Here is a 26,450-nt window from a genome sequence, read left to right as displayed (position 1 = left end):
GGTAGACCTCAACAACAATTGATTGATAGTTTCTTAAAAGTCAGATAACCTGTAGATTGGTTGTATTCTATGATTCAGTTTGTGAGATGAGGTATGATATATGCTCAGTGATATTTCCTATCACTGTTCAAGAGAAGGTGAATCCTATATCCCCCAAGGACTCTGCAACTCTGCTGAATTCTTGAGGATCTCTTTCATTTCACCAGTTTTACATCTGCCTCTCTTCCCACCAGGCTTTATGTTGCAACCTCTTTCATCCACGCCTCACAGAACAAAGCTTCTCCTTGACTGGCCAAAAAGGCCCCTTTGGAATGATTTCCCCACCCAGCACCCCAAGTCCCTGTCAGTCCCACCAATTTCTGACTGCCTATATTAAATAAAAACTTCAAAAGTTTCCCAAATCAGTCCATGAGAAGTTTTGAATCTTTAGTGCTGGAGTAACTGAGAAATTTGACTAAACTGAGTTACCCAAACCCTAACTTCCTTTACAGCCTATGCATCAAATACTTGATTAAAGTACTTCAGACAACACGCTGGTAACATATTGAGCAAAATGAAATTATTAGCTCTCAAACATGTGTGACAAAATAGCTTTCAGTTTGGATAATACTGTCAAAGTAATATCCAGAAACAAAGATGATTCAGCTCACTATGTGTATTTTAGAGAGCAGAGGATACATTTTCAGAACAGTGCACTGAAATTTAGCCGTGTCTCCCCTGTAACATCAACAAGACCTGCAAGCTAACTCCTTGTGAATTGTACTAAACAGTTATTTACCACTTCTCCAATGAATAACATTTTCTACTGCTTCTGAATACACAATCCCCTGATTCTTAGCACAAAAACTCCAGAAAATTGGTTATCTCTGTGTAACACACAGGGCGGAAATGTGAAAATCATGGAATTATAATTATAGTATGTGCTAAAAAAAGGATCTCAACTCTGGACTCTTTTTTATAAATAGAACAGCAAAGGTCACATAGCTTTCAGGCCTCAAATTACAAGGTAACCTGAAATTTGATTGCTGATTATGATTTCCCAGTAAAGCCTGTCTCTTGTAGTGAGGGAATAATTTATAAGTATTTGAAAGAGCCAAACTGGTAGTTAGTTTCAAATAAAACTTTTCTGGATACTGGCTAAAGAAAAGAATTTGGACACCTCTTTCCCACAGTTTCTGAATTAAAAGATTTTGCAGAGTTTAAGACAAGAAGGAATTATTAGATCAACCAGTCTGACCTCCTGTATATCACAGGCCATTACATTTCACCCCACTGAGTCCAGTGACTTGTGTTACATTAAAGCACTTCTGTACTCAGGAGATTAAGCTATTGTATACCACATGCAGAGATCAGAAAAGGCTGAGATGCCACCAGTGCCCGAGGATTCTGTAATGGCAGGACATTGAGTAGGTGAGATATGCCCAGATGATTCTAGCAGCTCAAACACACCTCATACTGCAGAGGAGGGAAAAACAAACAAAAAGAAAGGTTCCCGCCAATCTGACCTGGGAGAAAATTCCTTCCCAACTCCAACTCTGACAACCAGTAGGACCCTGAGCAGGGGAGCAAGACACACCAGCCAGGCTTCTAGAAAGTGGATTCTCTGTACCACCTCAGAGCACTGGTCTATCCAGTTCACTGTGCCATCTCAAACTGTAGCCAATTTGATGTTTCAGAGGAAGGTGAAACTTCCCCCCAGCTCACATCCTCCTGAATATATCTGGCCAATTATACACTGAGAGAAAAATCCTTCTTGACCACCCTAGGCAACTAGCTGATACCCTGAAACATTAGATTTAATTATAGTCATGGTGTTAATGAAGAGCTGCAAGTATTATGAGCATGTTGAGAGCAATGCAGAACTTCCTGTTCTCCCCGTGGTCCATGAAGGAAGGGAATGAACAGTGGGTTTCATAAATTCACAGATTCCAAGGCCAGAGGGGACCACTATGACTCTTCACTCCAACCCCCAGCACACAAACCTGCTTTTGAATTTCTCCCAGAATCTGAATTAAAGCATATATTTTAGAAAGATCTCTAATCTCATTTTAAACACTCCAAGTGACGTGAGTCCACAAACTCCCCTGATAGGCTGTTCTGATTGTTGATTACTCTTACTGCTAGGTTGCAGAGTCGCAGCCATGTTAGTCTGTATTTGCAAAAAGAAAAGGAGGACTTGTGGCACCTTAGAGACTAACAAATTTATTTGAGCATAAGCTTTCGTGAGCTACAGCTCACTTCATCAGATGCATTGATGCATTGGATGCTTATTCTCAAATAAATTTGTTAGTCTCTAAGGTGCCACAAGTATTCCTTTTCTTACTGCTAGGTAATTGCATTTTATTTCAAAGCTGAAATGATCTAGCTTCAGCTTCTAACAATTGGATCTTATTATTCCTGTGTCAGAAGGCTGAAAAGCACCCCTCACCACCACCACTATCGGATATCTTTTCGAGGTGTAAGTACCTATACACAGTGATTATTAGTTAAGGAATGATTAGCAAGTTAAGGAAGTATGGGCTGGATGAATGCACTATAAGATGGGTAGAAAGCTGGCTAGATTGTCGGGCTCAACGGGTAGTGATCAATGGCTCCATGTCTAGTTGGCAGCCGGTATCAAGTGGAGTGCCCCAAGGGTCGGTCCTGGGGCTGGTTTTGTTCAATATCTTCATAAATGATCTGGAGGATGGTGTGGATTGCACTCTCAGCAAATTTGCAGATGATACTAAACTGGGAGGAGTGGTAGATACGCTGGAGGGGAGGGATAGGATACAGAAGGACCTAGACAAATTGGAGGATTGGGGCAAAAGAAATCTGATGAGGTTCAATAAGGATAAGTGCAGGGTCCTGCACTTAGGATGGAAGAATCCAATGCACCGCTACAGACTAGGGACCGAATGGCTAGGCAGCAGTTCTGCAGAAAAGGACCTAGGGGTGACAGTGGACGAGAAGCTGGATATGAGTCAGCAGTGTGCCCTTGTTGCCAAGAAGGCCAATGGCATTTTGGGATGTATAAGAAGGGGCATAGCGAGCAGATCGAGGGACGTGATCGTTCCCCTCTATTCGACATTGGTGAGGCCTCATCTGGAGTACTGTGTCCAGTTTTGGGCCCTACACTACAAGAAGGATGTGGATAAATTGGAGAGAGTCTAGCGAAGGGCAACAAAAATGATTAGGGGTCTAGAACACATGACTTATGAGGAGAGGCTGAGGGAGCTGGGATTATTTAGCCTGCAGAAGAGAAGAATGAGGGGGGATTTGATAGCTGCTTTCAACGACCTGAAAGGGGGTTCCAAAGAGGATGGCTCTAGACTATTCTCAATGGTAGCAGATGACAGAACGAGGAGTAATGGTCTCAAGTTGCAGTGAGGGAGGTTTAGATTGGATATTAGGAAAAACTTTTTCACTAGGAGGGTGGTGAAACTCTGGAATGAGTTACCTAGGGAGGTGGTAGAATCTCCTTCCTTAGAGGTTTTTAAGGTCAGGCTTGACAAAGCCCTGGCTGGGATGATTTAACTGGGAATTGGTCCTGCTTCGAGCAGGGGGTTGGACTAGATGACCTCCTGAGGTCCCTTCCAACCCTGATATTCTATGATTCTATGATTATTCTTCGAGAAGCAGAATAAGTTGAGCTCCTTAAGATTCACATCATAATGCTTATTTCCCAGTCCCTGGATCATTATTTGACACTCCTTTGAACTCTCTACAGTATTTCCATATCCTTCTTGAAGTGTGGACACCAGAACTGGACACAGGGTTCTAGTAAACATCTTACTAATGGTGTGTACAGAGGCAAGATCATTTCCATGTTATATTCCCCTTTTTATATATCCAAGAATTGGATTAGCTTGTTTTGTTACAGCATTGCACTGAGAGCTCATATTGAAGCAATCATCAGTGATGACCCCTAAGTCCTTCTCTGCATCACTGCTTTTCAAGACAGACTCCCAACTTGTAGGTACTTACATTTGGTTGTATTAAAACACATTGTGATAATTTGAGCAGGTAAATCAGATCACCCTGTAACAGTAATCTGTCCTCTTTTTTTACTGCCCCACTAATCATTGAATCACCCGCAAACTTCACAAGCAAAGATTTTATAATACCCTCTAGAGTGTTAATAAAAACACTGAATAGAGTTTACTCAAGTACCCTGGGGGGCCCTGATGGAAACAGCCCTGCACATTGATGTGTCCCTCTTAACACCTACATTTTGAGATCTATCAGTAAAACAATTTTTAATCTGCCTAATCTGTGCCCTGTTATTTCCATATAATGCAAGTTTTTAAATTAAAATGTCTTGTGGTGCTAAGTCAAATGACTTGGAGAAATCCAGCTATACTATATCAACACAGTTGCCTTTATCAACCGGACCTGTAATTTTGTCCACAAAGAACAACAGTATTGCTTGATAAGACCTATCTTCATTGAATCAAGCTGACTGGCATTAATTATATTTTTAGCCTCTAATTCTTTGCTAATATAGTCCTGAATTAACCTATCCACTATTTTACCCAGGACCAACATCAGGCTAACCAGCCTATAATTCCTGGAGTAGTCCTCTTTACCCTTTGTAAATATTGGAACTACATTCGACAGTCTAGTCCTATGACATTTCCCTAGTCTTCCAAGATTTGTTAAAAATTAACATTAATGGTCCTGAGAGCTCCTCATCTCCCGTTGTGATGCTGTCAATGGAACAGCAATATTATATTTTATTAAAAAAAAGAGGATGTAAAGTAGCATCTTCTAAAAATAAATATTTTCAATTCAAAACACCTAGATCACTTACATGTATGAATGCAAAAGGGACTGGCTGAGGTTTCCTGGAAAGTACACACTCAAACACAGCATATATTTAATATATTTTGTGTTGCAGCAAACACTGCTGAAAGCATTTGGAAATCTGTGATACTAATACTGAATACTAATTAGTATATAGGGTAATATATGGGTAATTATACTACTTCATCATAATATCAGAAAGGTCAAAAGTCAGGCTGACTTGCAAAGAAGGCAGCTTTTATACTCCTCATCTTGAGCAACTCATTTCAAAGTAAATGCCTATGGAAGATCTGCAGAGTCTATTGAAAAGAGTTTCATGTAATATCAGAAATCTAAGTAGAGTCAATCAATCCAAAGCACAAAATATGTGAAGCAAGTGATAATACACAGACCTCCTGGAAAAAGAAAACGGGAGGGGAGACACACTTAGATAAACATTATGCACAACAATAGAGAATGAATCCAAGTCAATATGACACTCAGAAGCCTAAGCAGACCAGCAGAAGACCAGAATAAATGGTGGAAACTGGTGGATTCCCTATGCACCTGAGGGTGTGGGAGATCCAAAAAAAGAAGGAATCATGAGCAAGGTCATATTTCCCCAATAGCAAAAACACCCACAAAACCCCGTGCCAGTTACACTGATACATACATTCAAAGAAATACATTAAGACACTATTATTTTCAGTGGCAACCATATGAGCACAAGTTTTCATTAAGACAGAAATCAGCTGCCTAAGACAAAAAAATGCCACTGAAGAGAAAAGGCAGAGAGGGAAAAGAAAGGAGGAATGATTCCAGGAGCTTTCTCACAAACCTATGGATCACCACCACTGGAGGAATTCATTGGTTGGACTTTCCAAAGGACAGCTACTGAACCATTCACAGATGGGGGAAAAGGGTGACCCACAGCCCACTTGCCCCATCACAACTCCCACTTAAGCTACAGAAAGATGGAATCAGCATGTAATCTGAAGGAATTTACTGGTGGCATGGTCCACAAACAATCAGGACTTCATAAATTCAGAAACAGTTATGCACACCATAGAAGCTAACAAAGAAGTATTTGGCTACCTAACACAAAGACCTTATAGCATTTGGACTAAAAAATACCAATGCAGATCTAAACCATCAGAAATCTGACTAGAAGACACTTCATAGAATCACAGAACGTAAGGCTGGAAGGGAACTCAAGACGTCATTATGTCCAGCCCCCTGTGCTGAGAAGGAAAAGCTACATCTAGACCATCTGTGACAGGTATTTGTCTAAGCCAGAGTTTCCCAAACTTTTTTGGCCACGGAAAACTTTTTAGCCTATTACGGAACACATATAATATTATTTTGTAGTCATTTGGTTTTCAAATAAACAATTGCATTATTTATGCTCAAATATATTTTATTTTATAAAACAAAGCAAAAATACAAATTTAAAATAACGTAAGCTAACAATTTCTAACTGGAAAGCGCGTATAAAGTAGTATAAAAATCAAGTGCAAGAGTCAAAATTAAAAACAGTGTTCTACTTAAAAGAACCCTGTTTTTATATATACACAAACACCATACAAATTAGATTTTTACTAGGAAAATCTATTTTTATAAACAGAAATACAAATTTGGATTTAATGGGATTGGTGTTTCTGAGTTTTTCTATTACAGATTCGCTTAATATTAGGAATAATGCCAGAAAAAGAGTTTTATGTTAAATTACAGCCATTCAAAAAGAGTTGTAAACTACGCTTCAAATATGCCAAATTTAAAATTAAAAAAAAAATTAAAGACCCTTTTTTTCATTACGATTCTTTCACAGAACACCTATTCACATCGTGCGGAACACCAGTGTTCCGCAGAACACAGTATGCATCCGATGAAGTGAGTTGTAGCTCACGAAAGCTTATGCTCAAATAAATTGGTTAGTCTCTAAGGTGCCACAAGTACTCCTTTTCAGTTTGGGAAATGCTGGTCTAAGCTGTTTTTAAAAACCTCCAGTGATGGGGATTCCACAACCTTCTTTGGAAGCCTATTCTAGAGGTAAACTACACATATAGATAGAAAGTTTTCCTAATATCTAACTTTAATTTATCACAGTTGATCACTGTCCTCTCTATAACATCTTTTCGTTTATTTGAAGACTTTTATTTGTTTTCCCCCTCAGTATTCTTTTCTCAAGGCTAAACATGCCCAGTTTTTTTAACCTTTCATTGTAGGTCAGGTTCTCTAAACATCTTAATCGTTTTTGTAAAGCTCTTCAATTTATCCAACTTTCCTAAAGTGTGCTGCCTAGAATTGAACACAGTATCCACTATAAGGTGGATAGAAAGCTAGCTAGATCATCAGGCTCAATGGGTAGTGATCAAGAACTTGATGTCTAGTTGGCACTTGTCCTTATTGAAACTCATCAGATTTCTTTTAGCCCAGTCCTCCAATTTGTCTAGGTCACTCTGGACCCTGTCTCTACTCTCTAGTGTATCTAATTCTGCTCCCCAGTTTCGTGTCATCTGCAAACTTGTTGTGGGTGCCATCCATCCCATCATCCAGATCATTAATGAAGATGTTGAATAAAACCGGCCCCAGGACTGACCCCTGGGGCACTCCACTTGATACTGGCTGCCAACAAGACATTGAGCCATTGATCACTACCCGTTGAGCCCGACGATCTAGCCAGCTTTCTGTCCACCTTATAGTCCATATAGCCAATCCATACTTCTTCAACTTACTGGCAAGAATACTGTGGGAGATCATATCAAAAGCTTTCCTAAAGTCAAGATATAACACGCCCACTGCTTTCTCCATATCCACAGAGCCAGTTACTGCATCATTGAAGGTAATCAGGTTGGTCAGGCATGACTTGCCCTTGGTGAATCCATGTTGACTATTCCTGATCACCTTCCTCTTCTCCAAGTGCTTCAAAATGGATTCCTTGAGGACCTGCTCCATGGTTTTTCTGGGGACTGAGGTAAGGCTGACCAGACTATGATTCCATGGATTCTCCTTCTTCCCTTTTTTAAAGATGGGCACTATATTTGCCTTTTTCCAATTGTCTGGGACCTCCCCTGATCGCCACGAGTTTTCAAAGATAATGGCCAATGGCTCTGCAATCACATCAGCCAACTCCCTCAGCACCCTTGGATGCATTGCATCCAGCTTCATGGACTTGTGCATGCCCAGCTTTTCTAAATAGTCCTTAACCTGTTCTTTCACCACTGAGGGCTGCTCAGACCTCCCCCTACTGTATTGCCCAGTGCAGCGGTCTGGGAGCTGACCTTGTCTGTGAAGACTAAGGCAAAAAAAGCATTGAGTATTTGAGCTTTTTTCCACATGATCTGTCACTAGGTTGCCACCCCATTCAGTAAGGGACCCACACTTTCCCTGACCTTCTTCTTGTTGCTAACATACCTGTAGAAACCCTTCTTGTTACCCTTCACATACCTTGCTAGCTGCAACTCCAGTTGTGCTTTGGCCTTCCTGATTACACCCCTGCATGCTCGAGCAATATTTTTATACTCCTCCCTAGTCATCTGTCCAAGTTTCCACTTCTTGTAAGCTTCCTTTTTGTGTTTAAGCTCACCGAAGATTTCTCTGTTAAGCCAAACTGGTCGCTTGCATATTTGCTATGCTTTTTGCACTTTGGGATGGTTTGTTCCTGCACCCTCAATAAGGCTTCTTTAAAATACAGCCAGCTCTCCTGGACTCCTTTCCCCCTCATATTAGCCTCCCAGGGGATCCTGCCCGTCAGTTCCCCGAGGGAGTCAAAGTCTGCTTTTCTGAAGACCAGGGTCCGTATCCTGCTGCTCTCCTTTTTTTCCTTTTACCAGGATCCTGAACTCGACTATCTTATGGTCACTGCTGCCCAGGTTATAGAATCATAGAACTGGAAAGGACCTCGAGAGGTCATCTTGTCCAGTCAAGGCAGGACTAAGTATTATCTAGACCATCCCTGACAAGTGTTTGTCCAACCTGCTCTTAAAAATCCCCAATGATGGAGATTCCACCACCTCCCTAGGCAATTTATTCTGTGCTTAACCACTCTGACAGTTAGGAAGTTTTTCCTAATGTCCAACCTAAACCGCCCTTGCTGCAATTTAAACCCATTGCTTCTTGTCCTATCCTCAGTGATTAAGGAGAACCATTTTTTCTCCCTCCTCCTTGTAACAACCTTTTATGTTCTTAAAAACTGTTATCATGTCCCCTCTCAGTCTTCTCTTCTCCAGACCCATTTTTTTCAATCTTCCCTCATAGGTCATGTTTTCTAGACCTTTAATCATTGTTATTGCTCTTCTCTGGACTTTCTCCAATTTGTCCACAGTTTTCCTGAAATGTGGTACCCAGAACGGGACACAATATTCCAGTTGAGGCCTAATCAGCATGGAGTAGAGCAGAATTACTTCTCGTGTCTTGTTTACAATACTCCTGCTAATGCATCCCAGAATGATGTTTGCTTTTTTTGCAACAGCATTACACTTTTGACTCATATTTAGCTTGTGATCCACTATGACCCCCAGATCCCTTTCCACACTACTCCTTCCTAGGCAGTCATTTCCCATTTTGTATGTGTGCAACTGATTGCTCCTTCCTAAGTGGAGTACTTTGCATTTGTCCTCATTGAATGTCATCCTATTTACTTCAGACCGTTTCTCCAGTTTGTCCAGATCAATTTTGAATTTTAATCCTATCCTCCAAAGCACTTGCAACCCCTCCCAGCTTGGTATCGTCTGCAAATTTTATAAGTGTACTCTCTATGCCATTATCTACATCATTGATGAAGATATTGAACAGAACCAGACCCAGAACCAATTCCTGCAGGACCCCACTCATTATGCCCTTCCAGAATGACTGTGAACCACTGATAACTACTCTCTGGGAATGATTTTCCAACGAGTTATGCACCCACCTTATAGTAGCTCCATCTATGTTGTATTTCCCTAGTTTGTTTATGAGAAGGTCATGCGAGACAGTATCAAAAGCCTAACTAAAGTCAAGATATACCACATATACCACTTCCCCCTATCCCCAGGCTTATTATCCTGTCAAAGAAAGCTATCAAGTTGGATTAACATGATTTGTTCTTGACCTTATTATCTTCTAGGTGTTTGCAAATTTATTGCTTAATTATTTGTTCCATTATCTTTATAGGTACAGAAGATAAGCTGACTGGTCTGTAATTCCCCGGGTTGTCCTTATTTCCCTTTTTATAGATGGGCACTATATTTGCCCTTTTCCAGTCTTCTGGAATGTCTCTCGTCTTCCATGACTTTTCAGAGATACTTGCTAATGGCTCAGATATCTCCTCAGTCAGCTCCTTGAGTATTCTAGGATGCATTTCATCAGGACCTGGTGATTTGAAGACATCTAACTTGTTGAAATAATTTTTGACTTGTTCTTTCCCTATTTTAGATCTGATCCTACCTCATTTTCACTGGCATTCACTATATTAGATGTCCAATCGCCATCAACCTTCTTGGTGAAAACCGAAACAAAGTCATTAAGCACCTCTGTCGTTTCCACATTTTCTTTATTGTCTTTCCCCCCTCATTTAGTAACAGGCCTACTCTGTCCTTGGTCTTCCTCTTGCTTCTAATGTATTTGTAGAATGTTTTCATGTTTCCTTTTATGTCCCTTACTAGTTTGATCTTGTTTTTTGCCTTGGCTTTTCTAATTTTGTCCCTATACACTAGTCTTATTTGTTTATATTCATCCTTTGTAATTTGACCAAGTGTAGACTTTTTGTAGGACTCTTTTTTGAGTTTTAGATAATTGAAGATCTCCTGGTTAAGCCAGGTGGTCCTTTGCCATACTTCCTATCTTTCCTACGCAGTGGGATAGTTTGCTCATGTGCCCTTAATAGTGTCTCTGAAAAACTGCCAACTGTCTTCAGTTTCCCCTTAGACTTCCTTCCCATGGGATTTTATCTACCAACAATCTGAGTTCGTTAAAGTCTGCCTTCTTGAAATCCATTGTCTTTATTGTGCTGTTCTCCCTCCTACCATTCCTTAGAAGCAAAGCAAAGCAAATCTAGAACAGCCTCCCTCCTAGTAGCTTTCTCCACCTTCTGAAATAAAAAAATTGTCTCCTATACATTCCAAGAACTTGTTGGATAATCTGTGCCTTGCTGTGTTATTTTCCCAACAGATATCTGGGTAGTTGAAGTCCCCCATCACCACCAAGTCCTGTGCTTTGGATCATTTTGTTAGTTGTTTAAAAAAAGCCCCGGCCACCTCATCATCCTGGTTTGGTGGTCTGCAGTAGACCCCCTACCATGACATCACCCTTGTTTATTACCCCTTTTGTCCTTACCCAGAGACTTTCAACAAGTCTGTCTCTTATTTCTATCTCAACCTCAGTCCAAGTGTATACACTTTCAATATATAAATCAACACCTCCTCCCTTTTCTCCCTGCTTGTCCTTTCTGAGCAAGCTGTATTCTTCTATACCAATATTCCAGTCACGCATTTTATCCCACCAAGTCTCTATGAAGCCAACTATGTCATACCTGTGTTTATTTACTAACATTTCGAGTTCTTCCTACTTATTCCCCATACTTCTCACATTAGTATATAGACATCTAAGATACTGATTTGATTCTCCTCCTCCCCCGCACAGTTCTGTCTTGTCTCTCCCTTATTTCTGCTATAACAGCCCATGCTCTCCCCAGATTCTGACCCTTCTCCCAGGTCTTCATGTTTTTGACTTACATGTTGGCTTTGGTCACCTGCCCTTATTGAACCTAGTTTAAAGCCCTCCTCACTATGTTAGCCAGCGTGTAGCCAAATATGCTCTTCCCCTTCCTCAATAGGTGGACCCCATCTCTGCTTAGTAGTCCTTCTTCCTGGAACAGTATCCAGTGGTCAAGGAAGCCAAAGTCCTCCTGCAACACCATCCTCACAGCCAAGCATTCACCTCCAGGATGCATCTGTCTCTGCGGAGGCCCCTACCCTTGACTGGAAGGTCTGAGGAGAAAACCACCTGTGCTCCCAACTCCCTCACCCTTACTCCCAGAGCCCTGTAGTCACTTCTGATCTGCTGAGGGTCATAACTCGCAGTATCATTAGTGCCCACATAGATGAGTAGCATGGGGTAGTAGTCAGAGTGTCAGATGATCCTCGACAATCCCTCCATAACATCTCAGATACAGGCCCCTGGCAGGCAGCATACCTTCTGGGATGCCACGTCAGGGCGACAGATAGGTGCCTCCATCCCCCTCAGAAGAGAGTCTCCCACCACCACAACCCTACATTTCCTCCTGAGAGTGGTGGCTGTGATCCTCTCAGCCTTGGGGGTACATGGATTTACCTCTTCAACCTTTGGGGATGATTCCTCATCACTTGGTGCCAGGACAGCATAACGATTCTCCATCACCATGGTGGGTGGGTTGGGAGTAGGGGTGGAGCACTGTGTGCTGCCAGAAGTAACCAGCAGCCAGTATCCTCCTTTTACCAGAGCCTTATCCTCCTCCCCTGGTGATGTGACAGCAATCCTCTGTAGCTGGATAGCTTCCTCAGCCTTGGACGTCTCCATATGAATAGTGTCAACGAATTCCTCATGTGCACGGATACTCCTCAGCCTAGCCATCTCCTCCTGTAGCTCTCCCACCTGCTTCCTGAGAGATTCCACCAGCAGGCATCTACCACACTGGTCCCCCCAGCCTGGCTTTCTGTGAGTGGGAAATGCAGGATCTACACAGTCTCTGAAAATCTACATCCATGGTTAGGTTCTCTCTCTGGATACAGGCTCAGGCGGAAGAGACAGGAGCAGTGTTGGCACTGGCTATGCGGCCCTTCCTAACCATAACAATTATATTATGACTCTCTCCTACAAACTCCCTCTCTCAAACTCCCCAGTTTATGGTCCCCTGTTTGCTAGGTTGCTTGACTAATGTTTCAAACTGAGGTGTTTCTTAAAACACTGGATCTTGTTCAGTTGAGAACAGCAGAGGACAAAAAGGCAGCAGCAATAGAAGTAATGCTGTCTTTTGGAGGGCAGAGGTGTAAGGAGCTGTGACTAGTAAACCAGATTTCAAAGTTCAGTTTGGTTTAAGGGCCAAATGAAATATTTTTATCTGAGCTGTTGTCTCCATCTGTACAATAGAATCAGATCTGCACCTGCAGGTATTATTAAACTCATAAAATGAGTGGTTGAGAATTTTTCCATGAATTTTTTTGGTGGAAAATTAAAAATGGAGTCAGGCAGAACAGGAACTTGACCCAGATATCCCACATCAGAGGTAAGTACAAGGCTTTGGGCTTTGCTGCAGGTTAGGAGGCATATGTCTCTTTTAGTCAGAAGGTCTGTGTTTCCTCACAATGTGGATTTTTTTTTTTAAACTTGAAAATCTTCCAAAGCCATTTCCTCCCCACCTCTGCTCTATTAAAAATCACCTGCTTGCTTTTAAATCCCAGAGCTAGAGAATGGCTTGGGGAATTGCCTTCCAGGTTGGGCACATCGCTTTTTCCCCCACTTGGGGGAGTGGCCCTGCAGTTAATGTTCCAGCAGCAAGTTCTCTCTTCTTTCTGATTAGGTAGGAGGGAACATAATGGCAGGGATGGGATGGCTGAATCTGAATGACATGAATGTCAGCAGATATTCTTTTCTATAGTCATCTGACTTATATTTATACTATCTCAAACAATTATTATTTGGTTCCTGCCAACTAACATAATGTGATTAATATTTTCCCCTGCAGCACAGGCCAGGTAAAGAAAATCCAGTATGTGAGAAGGGTTCTTGAAACTGTGTCATTATTACAGCTTGGCTAATATTTTATATTTAATCATTTCTTAAGTGAATTTTAACTCTTTTTTTCTGTTTGCAAATTGTGAACGGATTGCAATTGTCACAAAGTCTTAATTATTCAAAATAGTTCTTGGTCTGCAACTCATTCATGAAAGAGTCATTATGTCTCTTCTTCCTGACTGAATGGGCATAAGACAATAGTAACGAGTTTATTTATTGTATATGCCTAGTTCTAGTCTCAAAATGTAGCTTACAAATTTTATTGAGCTTGGTACACACATTTTGTTGTCTGTTGTTTGTGTCTTTCAAATAGCTTGTCCTTGAACTGTCAAATTACAAATTCCTCAGAAGCTCTTTGTTTCATGCTGCTGCTGTTATTTAAACACTCCTCATGACTCCATCCTACCTGCTTAGGCTTTTATGCCATGCTCATCACTCTGCCATGTGTCTCTTTCAGTTCTCTTACTATAGCTCCCAATCGGAAAGGAAATGATGTAACCAAACATGTAGTCCTCATTTAGGGTGACCAGATGTTCTGATTTTATAGGGACAGTTCTGATTTTTGGGCCTTTTTCTTATATAGGCTCCTATTACCCCCCACCCCCTGTCCCGATTTTTCATACTTGCTGTCTGGTCACCCTATCCTCATTCTCAACAGTTATTAAAATGACGATATCTTGTTTCTACAGAATCATTATACATGGTCACTGAGCTGTACTGAAAAGTTTCATAAGTGTGCTCACCTGAGCCCCTTTGCAGGAAAAATAGCTGGGTTAGTAAATACAGGGCACTGGAGTGACAAATCAGAAGGGCTGTGTTCAATTCCCAGCTCCGCTACTGATCTACTCTGTTATCTTGGACAAGGCACTTTATCTTGCTGTGACTCTAGTTCCCCTTCCTCTGTCTTGTCGTCTTCTGAGTGTTATTACAGTTTGAGATAAATTTACTGTCATTTGCATTACTATAGTGCCCACAGGCCCCAAAATCTAGCAGACTCACGAGAGATTGGTGACCCATTTTTCTAGGTAGTGCACAAGCACATGGTGAGATAAAACTCCAAACTTCAAAAGCTCATGATTTAAAAGGAGAAGACAAACAAAGGATGAGAGAGAGGTTGTGAGAATTTAGATTTGTTTACAGTTTATTTTCAACTGGCACTTCTGAATGCTAACATTTCTGCAACTAAGTGGTTTTATTTAATTATGTGTTTATTGTAGTTCCAACTGCCACTTTAAGGGATATACCACAGATAAAAGAACTGAAGCTTCAATCTTTACAGTTCACATAATCTCAAAAGGAAGTTAATATTTTACTGTGTTGATGTAAACCACAGCCCACACACTCTCATTTCATCAGTGGAATGCCTTGAAGCAGTCAAGTGTATGAGGAGGAAAACCTATTAAGACAGGAACATTTCATAATCTAATTTCAAGTTTCAGGTTAGATAGCAAATGCAGTGTTGCAAATTAAGGGTCTGGCCCTATGAGGAGCTGAAGCCAATGAGAGTTAAGAGGCCTCATTACATTGCAGTATCATGATTTAATTGCACTAATATCAGGAGACAGCATGGTGATATGAATCCTCAGGCATTTACCATGACTTGAAATAATTTTAGCACAAATTACCATGAAATTACTTGTTATTTACATTGCAGTACATATTTAATCACCTTTATTACTTCTGTAACTTAGTAGGTGAGATGGAAAGGACTAATAGGAACCAAGAATAGTATTGATCAGTAAAGTTGCAAGTTTGTCATGGAGGTCACAGAAGTCACAGATTCTGTGACTTTCCGGGACCTCTGTGACTTCTGCAGTGGCCGGTGCAGCTGGCCCAGGGGCTGCCTGAGGAGCTTGGGCAGCCCCTGAGCCAGCCGCACCGGCCACTGCTGGGGCAGTCTCGGGCCACCACACTGACTTCCTCCAGCAGCAGCAGGAGTTTGGGTGTGGGAGGGGACTCAGGGCTTGGGGTTGGGGTATGGGAGGAGGTGAGGGCTCTAGGCAGCACTTACCTTGGTGGTGGAGCTCCCCAGAAGCGGCGACATCCCTCAGCTCCTAGGCAGAGGTGCAGCCAGGGGGCTCTGTGTGCTGCCTCTGCCTGCAGGCACCACCCATTCAGCTCCCACTGGCCATGGATCCCAGCCAATGGGAGCTGTGGAGCTGGCACTCGGGGAAGAAAAGAGCTGCCTGGTCATGCCCCTGCCTAGGAGCTGAGGGATGTCGCTGCTTCTGGGGAGGCATGGAGCAGGACAGGGAGCCCGCCAGCCCCCTGCCAGCACCAGCGGGGCTCCTGGGCCACAGGCCACTGCCCCTCCCCAGCACCCGTGGCACCCTCCCCAGGCCGCTCCCCCACAAGTTGCCCCCCCGAGCACCCACGGCACCCCGCCTGGCTGCCCCCGTGATCACCTGTGGAACCCCCATGCCATGTCCCTCCCCCAAGATTTAGTCAGTGTTATATAGTACAAGTCATGGACAGGCCACAGGCCAAGAATTTTTGTTTACTTCCAGTGATCTGTCCATGACTTTTCCAAAAATACCCATGACTAAAAAGTAATCTTATTTATCAGTTATGAAAGATACACACACTGTAAATAGTCAATTTAAATTGGAAAAAAGAAGTACAGCTTTAGGGCAAGTTGTGACTTTGGGTATACTCCTAATGTAGTCTCTCAGAGTTCCATGCGGAAATCTGAGAACAAATTTTTCCCTCAGTCATGAAATATAATTCAGCATATATGTATGTTCAGGTTTAAGTATAACGTTTACTATCAAGTCCAGTAACATTTTCCTATTAGACATCTCTCACATGACTACACAATTCAAGCTTTTATATGACTTATATTTAGGAAGTTCTGTTCGCACAATGAATATCTCTTCTACTCACAATAAGAGAAGGGCTTCAGTTGCAGAGGTCACACCAGTTTCTGAACTTTCACAAAATTCATAGGGATTTGGTTCCAGGGTGTTGGTTGAACTGATTCCAGAAAGAGGTGGCAGCAGCAAATCTAGAGCTGCATTTAAATTCACCCAAAGTTCAAGAGGGTTTGAATATGGGATTTTAGTTTGGGCCAATATCTTCTCATAACCAGACTCCTGGCAACTGGCTGGTAAAGTCCATTCATTTGAAGTACTGCTACTGATTTAATCTGATTTAAATAAAAATAAAATATCCAGAAACTCTTTATAACACAGTCTAATCTGTTGCAATATCCTGTGTCTCCAATTATACTAGCTTTCCACCTAACCGAGTTTGCTCATGCCCTTCCTATATTGTCCATGACAGTCATCAAAGTTTTTACTGCCACTGCTGCTTCTCATTCTAGTCTTTTTTCCCTTTCAGTGAATTCCAATCTACAGTGCCAGATGTAATCATTTCAAAACATCATTTAAAATTTAAATTCAGAATTGGATTATTTTACATGGTCTTATGTATATGTTTAGGTTGAAAACTTTGAAGGTAACCTTTATGTTTCCCTCTTCATCCAGAAATGTGTGTTTATTTTCCCACTCCCCTCTATCTCTGCCCACAGTTCACTTCCTGCATACTGTAATTAGACAAATTAATTTATTTTCCTTTCAGGAGATTTTGTGGGTGGAATATGCTCATCTTTGCCATTACTGTGGCTCTGTGTATTAGAATGTAATAATGGGTTCTATTTCAATTATTAATTGATGAGACATCAATAGTTAAGTCCATATGGTTTTTATTAATCAATGATTATACATCCAGGATTAATCATCACAAACAGAAAGGTGGTATTCACTAATCCAGGGTCCAGTCCATAGCTCACTCAGTCCCGGGTTGATTTACAACTCTAAAGGTTTTTATAGACCATTTGTTTATCTCTTTCTACATCTTATGGTTAATTATGTAACTGACAATCAACAGCAAATGTCATGTTTCACTATACCCTACAAATCCAGAGAGATATTAACAAAGACAAGTGGGCTATCACTTAGCTAAGTGACCATTCTCTGACAGAGGGAAGGCATGAACAATAAATTTACATTTCATCACAAGAATGGTTCAAACCTCATGTCCACAAGAGACTGTTTTGCCACCATGACTCAGCAAGGATGTTTCTAGCACAAGAAATCAAATTATAAAGAGGGGGAAAAATGCTTGACTTCACTCTCCTCCTTCATCTCTGCTCATGACATTAACAACTCTCAAAGAACTGAACTGGGAGGCTTTTCAGCCTGTACAGACTGCTATACACTTATAGTTAGAAAAAGCTTTTGCTTTTAAGTTCACTCAGATAGTTAAGTTAGACAATTAGTTTGTGTTTTATCTTTTTATTTCTTTTGTGACCAAGCCTGACTTTTATATCTCATTACCTGTAGTCACTTAAAATCTTTCTTTTCTTTCTGCAGTTAATAAACTTCTTGCACTGTTTTATCTAACCAGCGTGTTTGGATTAAAAGGTGGGGAAAACTCCATTTGGGATAACAAGACTGGTGCATATCATTTTCCTTTGATAAAATGATGATCTTTCTATGAGCTTGTATTATCCAGTAGGGTGATGGGCAGTACATAATGCAAATTTCTGGGGGACAAGGCTGGGACTAGAAGAGCATTCATGTAACATACATTAGAGTGATTTTGCATGCTAAAGGCCAGGAGTGGCTGTTCTTACAGCAAAGCAGTGTAAAAGGCACCCCAGTTTGGAGAATTGAGGGGACACAGATGTTCAACAGTCCAGATTGTACCCTGAGGAATGTCACACAAGCATAAAAACAATTATAAAATTGTGCCATGTTCTTAAACATATTTTTGTTCTACAAGCAATATGACTTCCACTTACTAGTAAATTCCTTACTAGTAAATACGAGGAGAGATCAATAAGATTGGGACTTTTGAGCTTGGAAAAGAGATGACTAAGAACGGATATGATAGGGGTCTGTAAAACCATGACTGATGTGGAGAAAGTAAAAAAGGAAGTGTTATTTATTCCTTCTCATAACACGAGAACTAGGGTTCACCAGCTGAAATTAATAGGCAGCAGGTTTAAAACAAATAAAAGGAAGTATTTCTTCACACAATGCATAGTCAACCTGTGGAACTCTTTGCCGTAGGATGTTGTGAAAGCCAACTCTATAACAGGCTTCAAAGAAGAACTAGGTAAATTCATAGAGGATAGGTCCACCAGTGGCTATTAGCCAGGATGGTCAGGAATGGTATCCCTAGGCTCTGTTTTCCAGAAGCTGGGAATGGGCAACAGGGGATGGATCACTTGATGATTACCTGTTCTGTTTATTCCGTCTGGGGCACCTGGCATTGGCCCCTGTGGGAAGACAGGATACTGGGTTAAAAGGACCTTTGATCTGACCCAGTATGGCCATTCTTATGTTCCATTCTTTTCTCTCAGCATAATTTTTGCATAGCTTCTTGGGAGTCTTGCCTATTTGCTAACAATTCTTTCAGCATAACCATGAAGGATGCCTAGAGCTTGAGGCCTATCTGCAAACAGGTGTTACAGCAATCCATTCTTTTATCTTTCACTGCATGGGAAATCACATGAGCCCTTGTGAAAGATATGAAACTAACCCCTTTTGTGTATTCAGGCCAAAGAGTTTGAAGTATTGCTCTGGTGCAGTAATTGTGTGAGAGGATATTACAGGATTAAGCTGTGAGAGAACTATTTGACTTTGTATATAATTTAGTCCTACAGCATTTCCCCACTTCCCACTCCACCTCCCATGCAGTGCTAGGAAAGAGATGGAGACCGATAATGTGATAATGCTAAGGATAAGATAATTTCTTTTCAAATAAAGACGGTTTCTTTTTTCTGTTGAGAAAAGAAATCTCCTGGAATTTTATTGATAAATATCCATTCCTCCACTGTGAAGAATACACAATTTAAATTTGTTCTTGATTTCTCTTTTTAGTTAGTGCCATTTCATGTAAATTTTACTGACTTCCTTAGTGAAGTTATTCACAGCTTATCATGTGTGTCCTTCTTTCAGATCTCCTGGAGCAAAGGCAATAGAGGGTATGTCTACACTGAAATTAGACACCCACAGCTGGATTGTGCCACCTCACTCAGGTTAAGGGAATGTTTAATTGCAGTGCAGACATTCAGGCTCAGACTTCAGCCTGAGCTCTGGGATTCACCTCCTAGCAGGGTCATAGAATCATAGAAGATTAGGGTTGGAATAGATCTCAGGAGGTCATCTAGTCCAACCCCCTGCTCAAAGCAGCACCAACACCAAATAAATCGTCCCAGCCAGGACTTTGTTAAGCCCGGCCTTAAAAACTTCTAAGGATGGAGATTCCACCATCTCCCTAGGTAACTCATTCCAGTGCTTCACCACCATCCTAGTGAAATAGAGTTTCCTAATATCCAACCTAGACCTCCCGCACTGCAATTTGAGCCCATTGCTCCTTGTTCTGTCATCTGCCACCACTGAGAACAACCTTGCTCCATCCTCTTTGGAACCCCCCCTTCAGGTAGTTGAAGGCTGCTATCAAATCCCCCCTCACTCTTCTCTTCTGCAGACTAAACAAGCCCAGTTCTCTCAACCTCTCCTTGGAAGTCATGTGCCCCAGCCCCCTGATAATTTCCCTTGCCCTCCGCTGGACTTTCTCCAATTTGTCCACATCCTTTCTGTAGTGGGGGGCTCAAAACTGGACACAATACTCCAGATGTGGCCTCATCAGTGCCAGATAGAGGGGAATGATCACTTCCCTCAATCTGCTGACAATGCTCCTACTAATGCAGACCAATATGCTGTTAGCCTTCTTGGCAAGAAGGGCACACTGTTGACTCATATCCAACTTCTCATCTCTAATCCCCAGGTCCTTTTCTGCAGAACTGCCGCTTAGCCAGTCGGTCCCCAGCCTATAGTGATGCATGGGATTCTTCCTTCCTAAGTGTAGAACTCTACCCTTGTCCTTGTTGAACCTGATCAGATTTCTTTTGGCCCAATTCTCCAATTTGTCTAGGTCACTCTGGATCCTATTCCTACCCTCCAGCATATCTACTTCTCCCCCCAGTTTTGTGTCATCCGTGAACTTGCTGAGGGTGCAATCTATCCTATCGCCCAGATCATTAATAAAGACGTTGAACAAAACCGGCCATGGCAGACCCCTGGAACACTCCATTTGATACCATCTACCAACTAGACATTGAGCCATTGATCACTACCCATTGAATACTGATTTAGGCTGCTTTCCATCCACCTTATAGTTCATTCATCCAATCCATACTTTTTTAACTTGCTGGCAAGAATACTGTGGGAGATCATACCAAAAGCTTTGCTAAAGTCAAGATATATCACATCTACTGCTTTCCCCCTATCCACAGAGCCAATTATCTCATTGTAGAAGGCAATCAGGTTGATCAGGCATGACTTGTTGAATCCATGTTGACTGTTTCTGATCACCTTCCTCTCCTTCAAGTGCTTCAAAATGGTTTCCTTGAGGACCTGCTCCATAATTTTTCCAGGGACTGAAGTGAGGCTGGTTCCCCGGGTTCTCCTTTTTTAAAGATGGGCACTATATTTGCCTTTTTCCAATCGTCCAGGACCTCCCCTCATTGTCACAATTTTTCAAAGATAATGGCCAATGGCTCTGCAGTCACATCAGCCAATTCCCTCAGTACCCTCGGATGTGTTAGGTCTGGACCCATGGACTTGTGCATGTCCAGCCTTTCTAAATAGTCCTTAACCTGTTCTAAATAGTCCTTAACTGGGTCCTACAGCCCGGGCTCCAGCCCAAGCCCAAACATCTATGCCATAGTTAAACAGCCCCTTTGACCAAGTACCATAAGCCCTTGAGGAATTCCACCATGATTTCAACAATTTCCATCCCACCATCAACTTCAGCCTAGACCAATCCACACAAGCGGTCCATTTCCTGGACACTACTGTGCTAATAAGCGATGGTCACATAAACACCACCCTATACCAGAAACCTACTGACCACTATACTTACCTACATGCCTCCAGCTTCCATCCAGAACACACCACACAATCCATTGTCCACAGCCAAGCTCTAAGATACAACCGCATTTGCTCCAATCCCGCAGACAGAGACAAACACCTACAAGATCTCTATCAAGCATTCTTAAAACTACAATAACCACCTGCTGGTATGAAAAAACAGATTGACAGAGCCAGAAGAGTACTCAGAAGTCACCTACTACAGGACAGGCCCAACACAGAAAATAACAGAACGCCACTAGCTGTCATCTTCAGCCCCCAACTAAAACCTCTCCAGCACATCATCAAAGATTTACAACCTATCCTGAAAAATGATCCCTCACTCTCACAGATCTTGGGAGACAGACCAGTCCTTGCTTACAGACAGTCCCCCAACCTGAAGCAAATATTCACCAGCAACCACACACCATACAACAAAAACACTAACCCAGGAACCTATCCTTGCAACAAAGCCTGATGCCAACTCTGTCCACATATTTATTCAAGTGACACCATCATAGGACCTAATCACATTAGCCACACCATCAGGGGCTCGTTCACCTGCACGTCTACCAATGTGATATATGCCATCATGTGCCAGCAATGCCCCTCTGCCATGTACATTGGCCAAACCGGACAGTCTCTAAGCAAAAGAATAAATGGACACAAATCTGACATCAGGAATCATAACATTCAAAAACCGGTAGGAGAACACTTCAACCTCTGTGGCCACTCAGTAAAAGATTTAAGGGTGGCAATTTTGCAACAGAAAAGCTTCAAAAACAGACTCCAACGAGAAACTACTGAGCTTGAATTAATATGCAAACTAGATACTATTAGCCTGGGTTTGAATAGGGACTGGGAGTGGCTGGGTCATTACATGTGTTGAATCTATTTCCTTAAGTATCCTCACACCTTCTTGTCAACTGTCTAAATGGGCCATCTTGATTATCACTACAAAAGTTTTTTTCTCCTGCTGATAATAGCTCATCTTAACTAATTAGCCTCTCACAGTTTGTATGGCAACTTCCAACTTATCTGTATGTATACATATCTTACTATATGTTCTATTCTATGCATCCGATGAAGTGAGCTGTAGCTCACGAAAGCTTATGCTCTAATAAATTTGTTAGTCTCTAAGGTGCCACAAGTACTCCTGTTCTTTTTGCAGATACAGACTAACATGGCTGCTACTCTGAAACTTGTGCCTCTTGTTTGTTTATTTATTAATTGTTCATCATGTTGCCTGACTGACAGAGGATGCACTCCTTCTTTAGGTGTTCTGGGAAGTCCTGAAGGGCTAGCCCAAATGCTGTCATGTCTAAGATGTTGATCACCTGGGAACTTTGTGACATAAGCACATTCCTTGTGAATTATAATGCTCCAAGTGACATTCTCAACTTGAAAATCTGGGATCCATGGTCAGGGCTTTGAGTTCTGGATTATGAAGACAGAACCCTACCATCATGTGGGCTCCCTGTTTCTAACAGTTGAGGGACTGAATTCATCTGAATTTAATTATTATTTTCAAAACTCTCTATCAAATCATAATTCCCTGGGCTCCCCTTTCTCCCCCTTCTGGGCCTGGAAAAAGTGTCTGTGGGCTCATATTTAGTGTATTTCCTCTCTTTCTATACAGACTATACCAACTTCCCCTTTAACTAGCATTATTTTAAAAAAATATAAACTGTCCCCACAACTGTCTTAGCCAATGAGCCACTCCCTCTATATCCTCCCCTTGGGGTCCCTGCCTCCACTTGGGACTGGAAAGCCAATTTGGCCATGAGTTCTCCCATTTTCTGGCATTGTCCAGGAACAGGGATGGATCCCTGCCGGTGTCAGGGGCTAAAGGGCAGAAACTCCTTGCCCTCCGTACAGTTATACCTTGCTCTACTCCCCATATTTTTGTCACCCCATACTCAGTCTCTGAACCCTACAAAATAACTCAGTCTGGAACTGCCTGCATTATTAGGACTCCTGGAATAATAAAGGACTGCTGCTGAGGCTGATGAACTTAGCTGGCTCCTGTTCAGGAAAGCACTTAAGCATGAAGTTTAACATGCACTTAAGCACGCTTTCTGACTAAGGGAGTCATTTCCTGAATTGGAAGTGAGTTATACCCCACTGTCCCATATGTCACTGAAATCTTGTATTACGTTTTCCATGCCATGTATTACCTTCTTAGAAAGCATGACTTCTGTTAGATGTGAGATCTCTATTGAGTTTACAAGTGACAGCATGTAAGCCATAATAACATCTGGTTCATCCTCAGAATGATCATTGTATCAAGATATGACCATCATTTGTTTCTTTATACAGGAAATGAGATGTGATTTAGAAATATCATGCTGTGGATTTATGAACAATATTCCATAATCAGCCATCCAAAATAATCCGTTTGGTTATTTGTTTAGTTAGTGGCTATTTGAAATTAAGCAATCTGCAATAGCTCATAAATAGGATTTTAAGGGACCTATATTTAATAGGACTTTAAGGGACCAATTCTCCACTCACACTAGCTGTATGCCTCTGACTTCAACAGAATTGTCTAGATTTTCATTATTGTAAGTCAAAAGAAAATCAGGCCCATTGTTTGTTCCAAACTGGGGTAATTTAATCACACACACTCTTTGGGCCCAACCCTAGTCCGATTGAATTTAATGGAAGTGGGATAGAGCCCTTTCCAAAATGCAGTAACAACCATAGCAAGGTTAGAACTTGAAACCTGCAGGCAAAAATTGTTTAGGTTGTTGTTAAGAATGCCTGCAGTGATGAACAGTTCACTTGGCAGTCTACTGTGCAAAACATGCTGGGTATGGTTTAATTATATCAGACTGAGTAGCCCCATAAGTTAGTTAATAATAGTAGAGCTGCACTGAGCTGTTAAAGAATTTTAAACAATGACAAACTAGTCTCTCCAAATTGATGATGCTATTGCCATTCAGCCAGTAGGACTGCTATTTATTAGCAATCTGAAGATCAAGATAGTGAGTGAGAATGAAAAAAAATGAGATAACTGGATCTCCAAGACACTGGGAAATGAAAACCTCTCAAGTGCAGGAGCCAACAGAGCTAATGAAATGCAAAAGATAGAGAAGTTCAGAGTGATATCTCTGCATCATGAGCTCATGAAATGTACCAAAGCCTGGATGGGAGCACAGGTTTCCCCAATGACTAGATGATCTCCTGAGGTCTCTTCCAACCCTAAGCCCTAGTCTACACTACAAGTTTAGATAGAATTTAGCAGAGTTAGATCGATTTAAACCTGCACCCGTCCATACAACTAAGCCATTTTTGTTGACTTAATGGGCTCTTAAAATTGATTTCTGTACTCCTCCCCGACGAGGGAATTAGCGCTGAAATCAACATCACCGGGTCAAATTTGGGTTAGTGTGGACACAATTCGACGGTATTGGCCTCCGGGAGCTATCCCACAGTGCTCCACTGTGACCGTTCTGGACAGCGCTCTCAATTCGGATACACTGGCCAGGTAGAGAGGAACAGCCCTGTGAACTTTTGAATTTCATTTCCTGTTTGGCCAGCGTGGCAAGCTGATCAGCACAGGTGACCATGCAGATCTCATCAACAGAGGTGACCATGGAGTCCCAGAATCACAAAAGAGCTGCAGCGTGGACTGAACAGGAGGTACTGGATCTGATCACTGTATGGGGAGACAAATCCGTGCTATCAGAACTCTGTTCCAAAAGACGAAATACCAAAATATTTGAAAAAATCTCCAAGGGCATGAAGGACAGAGGCTATCACAGGGACCCGCAGCAGTGCTGCGTGAAACTTAAGGAGCTCAGGCAAGCATATCAAAAAACCAAAGACGCAAATGCCTGCTCAGAGGCCCAGACATGCCGCTTCTATGATGAGCTGCATGCAATTCTAGGAGGTGCCCCTACAATTACCCCACTTCTGTATGTGGACTCCTACAAGGGAATCTCACATAACAGGGATGGGGATTTTGGGGATGAGGAAGATGATGAGGAGGGGGAGATTGAAGATAGCGCACACCAGGCAAGTGGACAAACCATTCTGCCTGACAGCCAGGAACTGTTGATCACCCTGGAGACAGTACCCTCCCAACGCGGGCTCCCAGACCTTAAAGGCGGAGAAGGCACCTCTGGTGAGTGTACCTTTGTAAATATAATACAGGGTTTAAAAGCAAGCGTGTTTAATGATTACTTTGCCCTGAAGACTTGGGATGCATTAGCGGCCAGTGCAGTCACTGAAAATGTCTGTTAATGTGTCTGGGGATGGAGCGGAAATCCTCCAGGGACATCTCAATTAAACTCTCCTGGAGGTACTCCCAAAGCCCTTGCAAAAGGTTTCTGGGGAGGGCAGCCTTATTCATAGATTCATAGATACTAAGGTCAGAAGGAATCATTATGATTATCTGGTCCGATCTCCTGCACAATGCAGGCAACAGAATCTCACCCACCCACTCCTGCGAAAAACCTCTCACCTATGTCTGAGCTATTGAAGTCCTCAAATCGTAGTTTAAAGACTTCAAGGAGCACAGAATCCTCCAGCAAGTGACCCGTGCTTCATGCTGCAGAGGAAGGCGAAAAACCTCCAGGGCCTCTTCCTGCCCTGGAGGAAAATTCCTTCCCGACTCCAAATATGGCGATCAGCTAAACCCTGAGCATATGAGCAAGATTCACCAGCCAGATACCCAGGAAAGAATTTTCTGTAGTAACTCAGATCCCACCCCATCTAACATCCCATCACAGGCCATTAGGCCTATTTACCATGAATATTTAAAGATCAATTAATTACCAAAACCATGTTATCCCATCATACCATCTCCTCCATAAACTTATAGAGTTTAATCTTAAAGCCAGATAGCTCTTTTGCCCCCACTGCTTCCTTGGAAGGCTATTCCAAAACTTCACTCCTCTGAGTTAGAAACCATCTAATTTCAAGTCTAAACTTCCCAATGACCAGTTTATATCCATTTGTTCTTGTGTCCACATTGGTACTGAGCTTAAATAATTCCTCTCCCTCTTTGGT

Source organism: Eretmochelys imbricata, chromosome 2, assembly GCF_965152235.1.
Source record: "Eretmochelys imbricata isolate rEreImb1 chromosome 2, rEreImb1.hap1, whole genome shotgun sequence".
Lineage (NCBI taxonomy): Eukaryota > Metazoa > Chordata > Testudines > Cheloniidae > Eretmochelys > Eretmochelys imbricata.
Note: the sequence above shows the minus strand (reverse complement) of the source record.